This window comes from Equus caballus, chromosome 6, assembly GCF_041296265.1.
Source record: "Equus caballus isolate H_3958 breed thoroughbred chromosome 6, TB-T2T, whole genome shotgun sequence".
Taxonomy (NCBI): domain Eukaryota; kingdom Metazoa; phylum Chordata; class Mammalia; order Perissodactyla; family Equidae; genus Equus; species Equus caballus.
The window spans coordinates 3499551-3512115 of NC_091689.1; the positions used below are offsets into that span (position 1 = coordinate 3499551).

The following is a 12565-nucleotide window of genomic DNA, read 5'->3' on the forward strand; positions in this document are numbered from 1 at the left end:
TTGGAAAGATCTTTAAGTAATACTATGTGAAATTTATAATGAATCGTCTCACCCCAAGATGACTGCTTTAGATATAAGGGGGAGTTGTGAGGAACGATGGCTGAGTTTGCCAAATAAATACTAGGGAAGAAGAAAGCCAGATTGCCTGGAGTACTGTGCCCACACCCTGCCTCGACCAAATGTCATTCACTCTGCTCAGCTGGCTAGTAACTCCTTACATAGCATCCAAGTAGCTGCACTATACATTTTCCTTTCCTGGGGATTTGTCCAGGCAATAAAGCCTGAACATACTTTACATTTCAGGCATCCTGGATGTCTGTCCCTTCCAGATGATATCTCACGTACCAAATGGCCCTGGTTGGTTAATGAGAATGCAGTAGTGTTCTTTGCCCTGGTTATATGTCACTTGTTAGATGATGTTGGGAGATTCCCAGGCAATTTTACATCTGAAGATAGCAATCGGTGGCCTCCTTATCAGATGCCATGCAAAAAGTTTTCTGTGGGGCACATCAGTTTCCTAAGTATCTTATCATAATTCCCAGGACAGATTACATTGGAATTATCTTTTCAAAGAAAAGAAGGAAGTCTTAGTTCAAATGGTTTGAAATTAAAGCCGGTTATAAGCACCGAAAAATAATCATTGGGAGACAACACTGCATGAGAAAAAGAATATATTGGGAAACTGAATAAGTAGTTTCTAATCTCTACTGCCTTTCTAGGAGGTTTTAACTGGTTGTATATGATTGTGGTGAATTATAACAATGGGTGTTTTATTTAAAAACATTAACACTCAGTGCTATGATTGGGGTAACTAGAATCTAAGTCAGATTACTAAATAGATTTTTTCTTTTACTGTTTTTATCCTTGTCTTTTTCATTCCCAAATGACCACCTTATATGTATAGATACCTCTGTAACACAACTATTTCTTTATATTCTTTCACTCTTCTGTGGGAGACATTGTGGCTGTTCAGAGAGAGAACTAAAATGAGAGCAGGATGAGGAGGCAGATCTCAGCAGCTTCATAGCCTGCGGATAATCCCTCGGCATTTCTGAGCCACAGTTCTCTCATTGGTCTAGTTGATGTCAAAGGTCCCTTCTAGCTCTGAAACCTAAAAGACACTGGGTTTCTAGGAAATCTAAACCAGGGACATAGACATCACCTATATTTGTTGCTGTTGCTGTTGCTGTTTTTCCGTGGATTTTTGCTGAACATCATCACATAGAATGTCTTTTTTTCGGAAGGTGTTATCTTCTCTTTCCACTAACATTAAAGCTGTATGTCTCCGATTTCTTGCCTACGGTTCTTTATCTTTACAGGTAAGAGGTACTTTGTTGTCTTCAGTGTCTATTTGTTTGCTCAGTGTCTATTTTCAAGGAATAAAGACACAAGAAGAGGAAAGAAACTTATGAAGTGAGTTATATGGAAATCTGTGAAGCACAAAATGGACCTAAGGAGGAGGCGAGAAGAAGGAGGGTCTTTATTTAGGACACTGCACGTAAGATCTCCAAAGTAAGAGAATTATATTTTAAGAACTACAACTGACTGACGGAAGGAATAAGAGTTTGTATATATGAAGTTCTGAACTCTGTTTGGTGAGAAAGGAGACTTTCAACTTCTGCTAAGCCATCAGACCTCAATTTTATTAAAAAACATTCTTTGGACATAGAATGGTAGAAATAATTTTCCAATTCAGAAGCATGAGCCAGAACCAATTTTCCTAGCCTAGATAAATGCCATCCATACATAATCCAGAAATGTCCCTAGCTGAGCTATCTGACTGGCAGGCCGCCGCTGTCCTCTGCCATCTGCTCTGCTCTAGCACTCTCTTGGGTAACCCAAGTCTGTTTCAAAGGCTTTCAAACTGTGGAACCAGAGATAAGAGTTGTTTCAGGCTTGTGCACAGAGTAAAAACTGACCACAGCAAGGTGCCATTTCCCACCCCAGAAGTGGTATCAACCAAAAAGGGAACTCTCTTTGATCTTATCCAGGGACTTTGTGCCATTTGAAATTACTCCACTATGGCATCCTATTTCCCAATTCCACAGTCATCTTGGTTGGTTGTTTATTTGAACACTCAAAGTCACTTTATTTGACATTATTTCCTACCTAGAAAAATTAACCAGGGATTTAAAGTACTCAAAGGATAGAGTGCCTCGTGTGCACAGACAAACTGGTAACAAGATGTCATCTCTAGTAGCAGCTTGTGACTAGCATGTCTCTCTGTGAATCAAGTGATATCTTCTAATAAGACTGTAGACTCATAGTTTTATCTTAAGTTGGGCTCTGGAGCCAAGATGTCTTTGGCTAAACTAATAAACTGGTGATCAAGTAGATGTGACTTTGTTACCAAAGATTAGGAGGACTATGGAAAAAGTAAACCAAACACCATAAGCTATAACACTACTACCTAGTACAGAAATAACAACTAAAAGGATACAAAAGAACATAGAAAAACAACCCTCCCAAACGCTGTATTTTCAGTGCCCCACTTGCCAGTGCAAAGTATCACATTGCTACACATCTGGTAATCCTGGTAATCAAAAAGAGAGGAGATACAATAAATTAGAGTTGTGGTGTTGATTAGGAGACGGTTAGTGTTTGCCATCTCAACTGTGGATCTATGCACCTGGTCACAGATCAACATGCTTTATTTATGAACTACCTGAAATATGTTTAAGTGAGTGAGTGTTGCTTATATTTATGCATTTAAGCTGTGGGTAGAAGCCTAAAGTATGTGTTACAGCGCAGTCTCTAAATTTGAGATAATCTAATAAAAGTCAAATTAAATACACGTGATTGTGTTCACATGACTGTACATAACATATCTCTAAACTATTTTTAGGTAGGGAAAACGGTGCATTGGTCGAATTGGGACGAAGTGTGCAATGATATCTCTGAAAATGGCCCAAATTTTCCATTTGCTTTCACAAGTGAGAAAGGCTTTATGAATAAAGTGGATTTTGAGCTCAGTAGTGAAGAAAGTTTAGAAATGTATGTAGATTAGAGAGTGGATAAAGGCCAGGTCATGGAGAAGCAGGCGGGAGAAACAGGGAGAAATGGAGCAATAGCCAGGTGTGACAATGACAAAGTTGATGGATGACCTCACAATCCAATTCAGGCACAAGGGATTTTCAGAAAAGAATTATGTGATCCCAGCAATGGAAACCAGTTAGTTGGCAGCATTTAGATGAACATATCTGTAGAAAAGAGGATCTTGAATATGAATGGTGACCCAAGAAAGAGTAGCTAAGACCAAAGATAATCAGAACCCAGATGCACAACGCAACTAAAACAATATAAAGTAACAAAATACAGCACATACAATAAACTCTGACATTATTGGGGGATGGAAATCGCTGGGTTGACATCCCTGAATTTTCTGGAAACAGGAAAGACTGCTGCTAGAGGTCAAAGGCTGGGTCAGTCAACAGTTAACTAAATGAAATTTTCTTTCCCTCTTCTTTCTCTTCATCCCTACACCTTTGGAAATGGATTTTATTCTGATTTTAAATAAGTATGACATACAAAATGAATGATATGTAATATAATCCTATTTTTTTTCTGATTCAAAAGGAATTCCAATTTCTTATAATACCTTAAGTTTATTATTAAAAACATTGACAAGGATGAGTGGGGAGAGTACGGAAGAATAGTTTAACAATTATTGGGCATCTTTGAAATTGGGTACTATGCAAGGGGCTTTCCATATGTTTTCCTATATATTCAATTATTATTGCTCTTAGAGATATTCCGGTTCATCTCTTCCTCTGTTTTAAATAAAAAGCCTTACTGCATATTATATATACTAATGTTCATCAGCTTAATTGTTTGAAGGAAGAAATGATTTAAGGCAAAACCCAGTGTAGTGTGAAACGGCAGCTACATGAGAGCCACATGGGGCTTAATTTCTCTTAAGACCTCAAATAGAGGTCTTAAGAGAAATTAAGGAATTTAGGGAGTTTTGGGACAAGTTTAGCATTTAGATATACAGGTAGATATTTGCACAGTGATTTTATTTAAAAAAGAAAACAAACTAAGGTCCAGCAAAGGAAGAGCCTCATATTGTTAGAACTAGTAAGTTTTATGGACAAGCATGGTTGGATTTTAGAAATATTAGGACAGAAAAGCTAATATTTTGACTCATTTGTTGCAGTTCTGAGGCATTACTGCAATAATTGTAATCTACTCCTGTTTCCATGGGGGTGATGAGCAAATTCTGAGGATGATTAGGAGTGTTGGGCAATATTAGCACAGATGCAAGATAATCTTAAGTAAGACTCATATTTCTGTACATAACTGGAAAAACTAGGCCTTTATCTTAAGACATCTTGATTGGAAGATCCATTACTTGTAAAAGGAACTTTACTCTGAGTCTACAAATACCTGTTGTGTACATATGCGTGTAGGTCACTACGCACATTCCCAAAGGAGCATCAGCACTCTAGAGGACACATTTTCTCTAAGATGCTCACATTAAGATTGAGACAGTTACTCCATAAGAGAAATGCCAACGTTTTAATTACTCTATCTTCTCTGGCCCTTTTGTGAGGTCTTTCTGTGCAGTACATAGGATTAGATAAGACAGTGATTGTAAGTCATGTTAAGTGCATAAGAAATGTTTGCTATCTTTCAAATTAAATAATAGAACCACAGTTGCCAAGTACTGTCAGGTATTGCAGCTGAAAAAAATACTGAATTTATCAATTTCTGCCCAATACTACATGTTATTCTGTCTTAAGTAATAGAGCAAACTCAGTTGGAATTTCTAAAATTGCAAAGTGTAATTACAAAAACAGGAAAAGAAGAAAAGTCATCTTCTCTAGGTATATGATATTTTGGTATTGTATTATTATTTGTAGAGCAGGTTTTATACACTGCCCATTTTATATAACAGAATAAATAACATAGTAATAGGTGTGTAGGCAGGAAATTCCTCCAAGTAAAGGCTGCAGAGAGATAGGTGTTTACCAAAGTACTTGACATTGTGTATCAGAATCAGTGGATCAAAAATACAAGGAAACTTTGTAGTTATTCCTGGTGACAGCAAATGATACATTGTGTTGAGAATTACAGGGCATATTTATAACAACCAATTCAATTCAGTCAAAAACAAAACCCTAAACTCAGGATACTCGAAACCATAAATGGCATCTGAAACAGGAACGTCTATCTAGAAAACTTCTGAAAAATCTGATCAAGCATTACTAACGCTTAGCAGTTGGATGGAAAGTCCTTTCTTTAAGTTTTTCTTTACTATAATACATCCCATTATCTTTTCAGCGATATTTCCCATAATGCTTTAAAGTTTAATTGAGCTGAAATATACCATTGTAAGCATATAATTCATGATTTGGAAATGTAGAGAAGCAGAAGTTCACAAATTGTAGGGAGAATAGAACATCACCTGGCATTTGGATGAAATGTTTTCATTCAGTGTACTTTCAAATCTATTATCTTGGTTTATTTTGACAACATTCCTACTATATGGGTAAATTTTGCCTATAGAATTATTCATATTTTTCTGTAGAAAATGCCCAAGGAGAGGAACGTGGAAGTGTATTCAGACCACAACGCTATCACCTTGCTGTTCTTTTCAATAAAGCCTACTTCCTCTCAGAAGTAGGAGCAGGATGGACTTCAACAGTAAAGTCGGAAATGACCCTGAAAAGAAGAAATTATTTTAAAAAGAGAGATGGGTGGCTTGACAGGGAAGATCATGCAGTTTTATAACCCTTCAGGCTGGTTTGGTCAGCTTTTGTAATCTAACCCCTCACTTATGCTTTGGAGAAATAACATTTTCTCTTACAGAAGCTTAAAAATATCTGAATTGCAATGGATCATGCTACAAATTCCTCCTGACCCCTATCCCTGTTCTTCTTCCCCCAAATCACCATTTTTATCACTTCCAGCCTGGAGGTGTACAACATTTAACAAAACTGAAGTGACTATATTTGTAATATCTTCTATGTTCTTCTTAGAAACATTGTCTACATATGACATGACTTCTGTGTGGCTGTGTGGTGTGAATTTATACCATCTTCTTAAAAAGTGATGATCTTTATGCCAGTTAAGACAGGCAGTACTGTAAAATAGTTCTTTTCTAGGAATTTTTGCTAAAGGTCATTTTAGTTTTTATTTCTCTAGAGGAAAAACATTACTTGTTTGTTAAAAATTATTTTAATCTAAAAAAATTGGTGAGGCAGTAGTTTATCTTACCAATTTTTAAGAGATATATTGTATTTTTGGTATGAGGATGTAAGCTCTTCTAGTAAGAGTTCTACTAAAATTTCCATTTGCAACGCTTATGTCTGTTTCTAAAATGTCAATTCATTGTTTGAAGTTCTAAAAATTATTGCTACTTATCTTGTTGAAAAAAACCCAAAAAACAAAAAAATTCTCTTTCACCAGTTATGGGCTTACCGAATTTTTCTAAACTTTTAAAGTAATCCAGGCAAGTTAAAACTAAGCTAAACATCCAGACAGTGAACTTTATAACTGAAGTTCTAAACCTCCCTTCAAAATTGCTTCACGTAGCAAGATTTTAAGTACTTTAAGGGTTGGGGTGGTGATATCTTATGTTTCTGTCACCCCTCCAACATCATCTGTTACAGTAGATGGACAAATAATAGATGCTTTACAAATGTCTGATTGTTTAAAACAAATGCTTACATCATCTGCTGCTTCCTTGTCCTTTTAATGATTTATTTTTGCCAAAGCACTTTGATGGGAAGCTATTTCAATGTTTGTCAATTAAAACATTTAAAAATTAAACATGGAATTTAAACAGGGAAGGAGGATGCTAGAACTGGCCAATAGGAATAAGTGATTAATTCTGAAATAATGAAAGGGCCCAACCGTAGCGGCAACAGTCAGTTTTACGCTCGCAAGGAAATGATGAGTGGGAAATTTGTGACACCTGACTAAAAATCAATGCTCCTGGAAGGTGATATAATAGGTTTAAGCTGGAAAAAAATAAGTACAGGGGAAATCAAAGCTGACACGGTGAAACTGCACGGAAAGGCGTGGGTAGAATAATGACCATGTCAAGCCACTAATGGAGCTAATGAGGCATAACGTGATGGCACTAAAGATCTCATGTCTTCTAAAACAACTAGTTAATTTAGGTAACTAATTTGCTTACTCACCTTTTCTACTCAATCTCTTAGGGACACCCTGGTGGTCCCCTTATACTTTGTATCATTTCTCAGAGAATTCTTAAAATAATCCTCATTATTAGGATACACTTGGAAAGAGGAAGTAAATGTTAAAAATAAGATCTTTAACTTATTAAAGTGATGATTATCTAACTCCAAAACAAATCGCAAAGTTCTTTCTCTGTATGAGAAAATATGAAGGAAGGAGAAATGAAAGTAAAACGTACACCTCTTTTTTCTGGTTCAAGAGAAAGAAAAATTAAAATGTAATAATTTGCTTTTTGTTAAGAGAAGAAAGCTTAATAATTGATATAAAAAGTCTGAACTTGTGCTATATTTTCCTTACGTTAAATTATTCCCAAATTCTTGTTTTGGTTGTAAGGAGACTTGTCAGTAGCTTCCTTCCCATTCTTCTGTCTTAGAAATAGAAGGAGACGGGTGTAGAAGTGGCTAAAAGGGAACACTAATTGAAAGAGATTCCAAAGAAGTTCGGACCCTGCCAAGTAAACTCCTTCCAGTTGCACTAGAGTTATTGTTTTCAAGGTAGTGTCAGTACCCTTCTCTGAAAGCTGATTTGACTTGGCTAGACGATAGGCATCTCTTCGGGTGAGTTAAAGGGTCTCAAACAACAAGAGATGCTTTATCTTGGTTAAGCTGATAATTTGTCCTACTTAAGCAAGTAATGCAAATTTCCTTGCAAAGCTCTGTGCTCATTAGCTCATAATTAGGGTAATAAATCTGAAATCACCAAACAGATCAGTGAAAACATCATAGCGCCAGAAATGTGAGAGTGAATATCCTATCGGGTAGGAACCAATTCTGCATGACACGCTACATGTAATTGTCATAAGTGTAACCCCTAGGAGGAAGAGGAGGAAACAAAGCTGGGGGGCATGAAGATAATCCAGGTGAAAACCAAAAATTTAAATACATTTCTAATATAAAGAACATTTATAATTCTAAAATATGTTTATGCACTATCTTTAAGTGGGTCTTTCACACAAATTTTATGCATGAACACTTTTGCAAGTAAGCACTTACTGTGCTGTTGGGGGAAACCAGGGGCCTGGAGGAACTGAGCAATTAGTCAGAATTCACATAGTGAGTCAAAATATGTCAAGAAGAAAGCCCGCTAGAGGACTCTGCAAAGCATAGTGCCCATACCGCACCCTTAGTATACAGAATTCTGGGGTGAAGAGAGAATCTGAACTATTCTGGAGGCAAGAGAGGACTGCAGCCACAAGAAATCCAGCAATTCTGCTTTCTTTCTCTCTTAAGAGAAAAATGTTAATTCTACGCAGATTACTTGTATACTTATAATACACCTCTCATTCTGCGTTGCTTGCAAATTGTTTGCAACTGTGACTTTGCAAATTGTTTACAAAAATCTCCCCTCCTCCCTCAGAGCCCGTATTAACTGATGCCCGTCTAAATCATGCTTGTATGTGCTGTGTATTTCTGGGCCCCACCCATCTTGTTCATTTTCCCCATCACTCAAGATTTAGAAAGAGTTGATTCATGCCAGGACCACACCATGTAGACTGACTCAAACTAACTTCAAGATGAGGGTGGACATGTCCTCTCTATGCAAGGACCCAGAATTGCCCTTAGACTGCACATGTTTGTCCTAATCCATGTGACATTTAAGCTAACAGAACTGAATTTCTTTGTGGTTTATGTTACTACTAAGACTATGTTTCTTCTTGCTCAAAAAGTGGTATATTAAGACCCTAAATCTTTCCAACCTTAGCAGAGGAGGCAGGACGGACTCTCCAGAGATCTATTTATTCCAAACAAGTTGTTTCCAAAGAAGTGGAAATTTTTCTTCACTTATACCTTTGGTTTTCATTTGGGACTAAAACTCAGATTTTAGCTAGGATGAAACTATTAGAAACTTAGAAATTAGAAATATATGTCCTTTATTTGAAAAGAAAAGACAAAAAAACCCAGATGAAGCAAATGTGATGTCCATTTATATTTTATCCTTAGAAGGTAAGCTTCTAGAGGAAAGACCACAGTGAAATCTTAGTGCACGATAATAGGAACAAGAAGATACCCATCATGGAAAGACCAAATGTGGGTGGTGGGCTTAAATGTGTTTTTGTTTTGGACTTAACTCTTTAACGGTCTTAAGTAGTCTGAGTGCAATTTAAATGTTTACAATGTGATATATACGTATGAGAACTAAATACAGTCATTGTTAATGATTGTGTTGGAACTTGAATATTCCTCCAGCAGTTGCCTTTTAAAAAATCAATTTAAATATTTCTTTGCTCTCTTCCTCTTTCTTTAATTTATTAAAGACATACACAACCACTATCCTATCTATTCCCTATACAGACTATTTAGCACTAATTTACATTTTACCAATAGATTCATACTTCGCTTCTCGGCCTTTTCGTGAAGTCAAAAAATGCTATAAAATGTAATAAATATGTTCATTCACTACCTAGAAGTCTCCCAGACAAACTCTCTATTTAATTTAATAACTATCAGCTTTTCAAACTCACAGAAGTACCCTGCCATTTTCCAAAGAAGCAGTTGTAAGCAGCATTTCACCTGGCAGATCCACAGGTAACCATCCAGTGATAAAGGGATTATGTCCAGGTTGATAGTTAACTAAACGGGGGGAGGGGGAACAAAAAATGAGGTGGTTTCCAGAGCTAAGATAATGGAAGAGAGGAACTGCCTTTAAATGCCTTTAAATACCGAAGGCTAAATCATACACGTAAGAGAAACAAAAGTATAAAGGTGATAGAAATGGTTTAGAAGTTTTGTAGGTTGCTATGGGAAAAGAAATGGAAGGAAAACAGGAAGAAAAAAAGACAGCAGGTAAATGTAGAAAATATCAAGGTATTTTAAAGCTTATACCTTGAGAACTTCATTAGCATTTCATTTTACCACACTTCAGGAGAGACAATCCTGTTTCTTGGTCCATCCTTCTCATACCTCAGCAGCACCTCCCTGAATTCCAAGGCCACAATTCGAACCATATCCTCTCTCATCCCTAGGTGTTGTCAGCACCGTTGCTTGAACAAAATGAGCAGCTAAGCTCTGGAAAGAGACCCTCTTATCTCCAAATACTTACGCCCATCTCAAGCTTTCTTTCTTCTGGACTGTTTTCCCGTGATTTATTGTCTAGCATAAAAGGGAGAACATACTGGGTTTTTATTCTAAATTTAGATGCCTCAGCTTTACTGCGGGGAACTCGCACCGTGAAGTGAAGAGTAATCTGTAGGTTTCTTACAGATTCAATCAATGGCTCCTTAGCTTGCCTCTTCATCGCCATTTAAGACAGAAAATCCTAAATGCATAAAATCTTTTTGGTTTAGTAAACAAAGTATACAAAATTTGTCTTTAGATCTCAACCCCAATTGTGTCCTCTTTTCTCCTTTTAAGATCTCAACTAGAAGACTCTCTGCCCCCTCCTCTCTCATTTATACTTTTCTATGAGGATCCCATCAGTGTGCTACTTTCTTCATGGGGATTTGCATTTTAACCCTTGCATCCAATTCTGGAATCTAACACTTTGTCCCTAAGACATTTAAGTGATTATATCACATTTATTTAAGAGAGAGACTCTGAAAGTAAACTTCCTTCATTAAGTTGGAGGAAGTGGTAGTGGTGGATGACCTCGGCTCTCATCCCCAAGCTCTCTTCTTCACTGGAACCCATGCAAGAGGCTGTCCCAATGGCAGCTGCCACACATCTATTTCCAAGAGGTAAAGATTAACAATGGAGCTTAGAACTGGTTTGAAATTCTTCTAGTCAAAACTGAGATATGGAGCTCCTGGTGAACAAGCAGGGTTTTATTCTGCTTCTAAACCAGACCTCACCTTTCTTATCACCAAGTAATGGTACCCCCTTGTCCCTTAGATACTGAAGCAGCTGGAAAAATGTGGGATACGCATGTGTCCTACAAAGAGGGCGATGCATAAGTCATGAGCTACTGCACGGGAGAGCAATTTTCTTTTTTATTTAGACTAATTCACAAAAAAATAAAGTCATTTATAGGCCATTTTTGAAAGAAATTCAATATAAGAATAGCTTCATTTGGTCTTTTGTGAGAGTAGGTATATTCACCCAACCTAGATTACCCATTTAATATCAGTGCAAAAACTGGAGCCACTTAAGTTACTAATATGTTAAGGTTTGCCTTGATACAGGGCAATTTTCTAATTGAATCCTGAAAATAGGTCCTCTATCACATGGAAAAGTCAGGAAGATTAGAAATCTGAGTAAGGAGTTGCTCAGGACCTGGAATCTGATCCTCTTTATGTCATTCAAAAACCCAAAACAATTAATGTCAGAATTTCTATGAAGGGAGAATGAATTCCTTTGGAAGTCAGGACAGAGAGCTTCAAACTTGTGTGATGTGAGAAGAGAAGAAATTGAGGAGGTGAACCCAACACAACACAAGAGTCATGACTCATGACTTTTAGAATAATTTAAAGAATATAGAGATATCTTCCATTTACACAACATTCCTGGAAGAATCAGCATCCTTATGAATTTTAGAATTAAAATATAAAATACCTTTGATTTTAGTTCTCGTTTGAAATTTAAGTGGATCATTAACATGAACTTAGGCCAGGCTTGAAGATGTGTAGTAACTCAACATGTTGGACAAGCATTGCAGGTCTGGCTAAGGCTTGAGGAATGGGAAAAAGGAAGTGGAATAGCCTCCTCCAGTGAGAGATAACACCTCCCCAGCCTGCTCATAACTCAGACACTGCACTTTGAAGAGAAGAGGAGAGGGATAAAGGGAAAAAGATAAGAAAAATAAGACTTTCTTGTAACTCTGCCTTTCTTAGAATTTCTCTTTCCATGAATGTCTTCTTTTCTCTTTCTAGCTCTCTATCATTGAAGGCCAAGCTTTTCATTTAAACTGCCCAAGGTGCCCAGCCCACAGCTACCTCATAGCCTCATAAACTTCTCGCACTTACTGTCATTTCACTCATTTGGATATTAATCCCAAGCCACCTTCTGGTAACTTCTTTGCTCCTTTGATATTTGGCTATCACTTTTCTCATGTTAATATTTTGTTTCCCAACTAGATTGTAAGTAACTCAAAGTTCCTGGAAGGTATCTTTTTTTTTTTTTTTCTTTTTAATTGGTTGACCAAAGAAAGAAAAGGAAAGGTAATGCAGAAGAAGAAAGTAAACACTGTAACTCAGAAGAATTCGTCAGAACAACTCAAATACCAGCTTTGCTCTACACGCCCCACCCCAAAACTAAGCAGGACTGAAACGGCCAAAGGAAAGCCATAACAAAGCTCAGTAAATATTTAGCTTGTCTTGGACTATTGCAATAGATTCCTAACTAATCCTTTTGCTTCCAATCTCTCCCGTCCAATCCATTCTCCACATGACTGATCAAATGAGCTTACCTATGTTAGGCCCTCAATA

At 37.0% G+C, this 12565-nt stretch overlaps 1 long non-coding RNA gene across 2 annotated transcripts in view; it reads right to left on the reverse strand.

The window, feature by feature from the left end:
* LOC138924543 (uncharacterized) overlaps positions 1 to 12565 on the reverse strand; it is a 72359-nt gene that overhangs the window by 37584 nt on the left and 22210 nt on the right. The gene's annotated exons all lie outside the window — the stretch shown is intronic.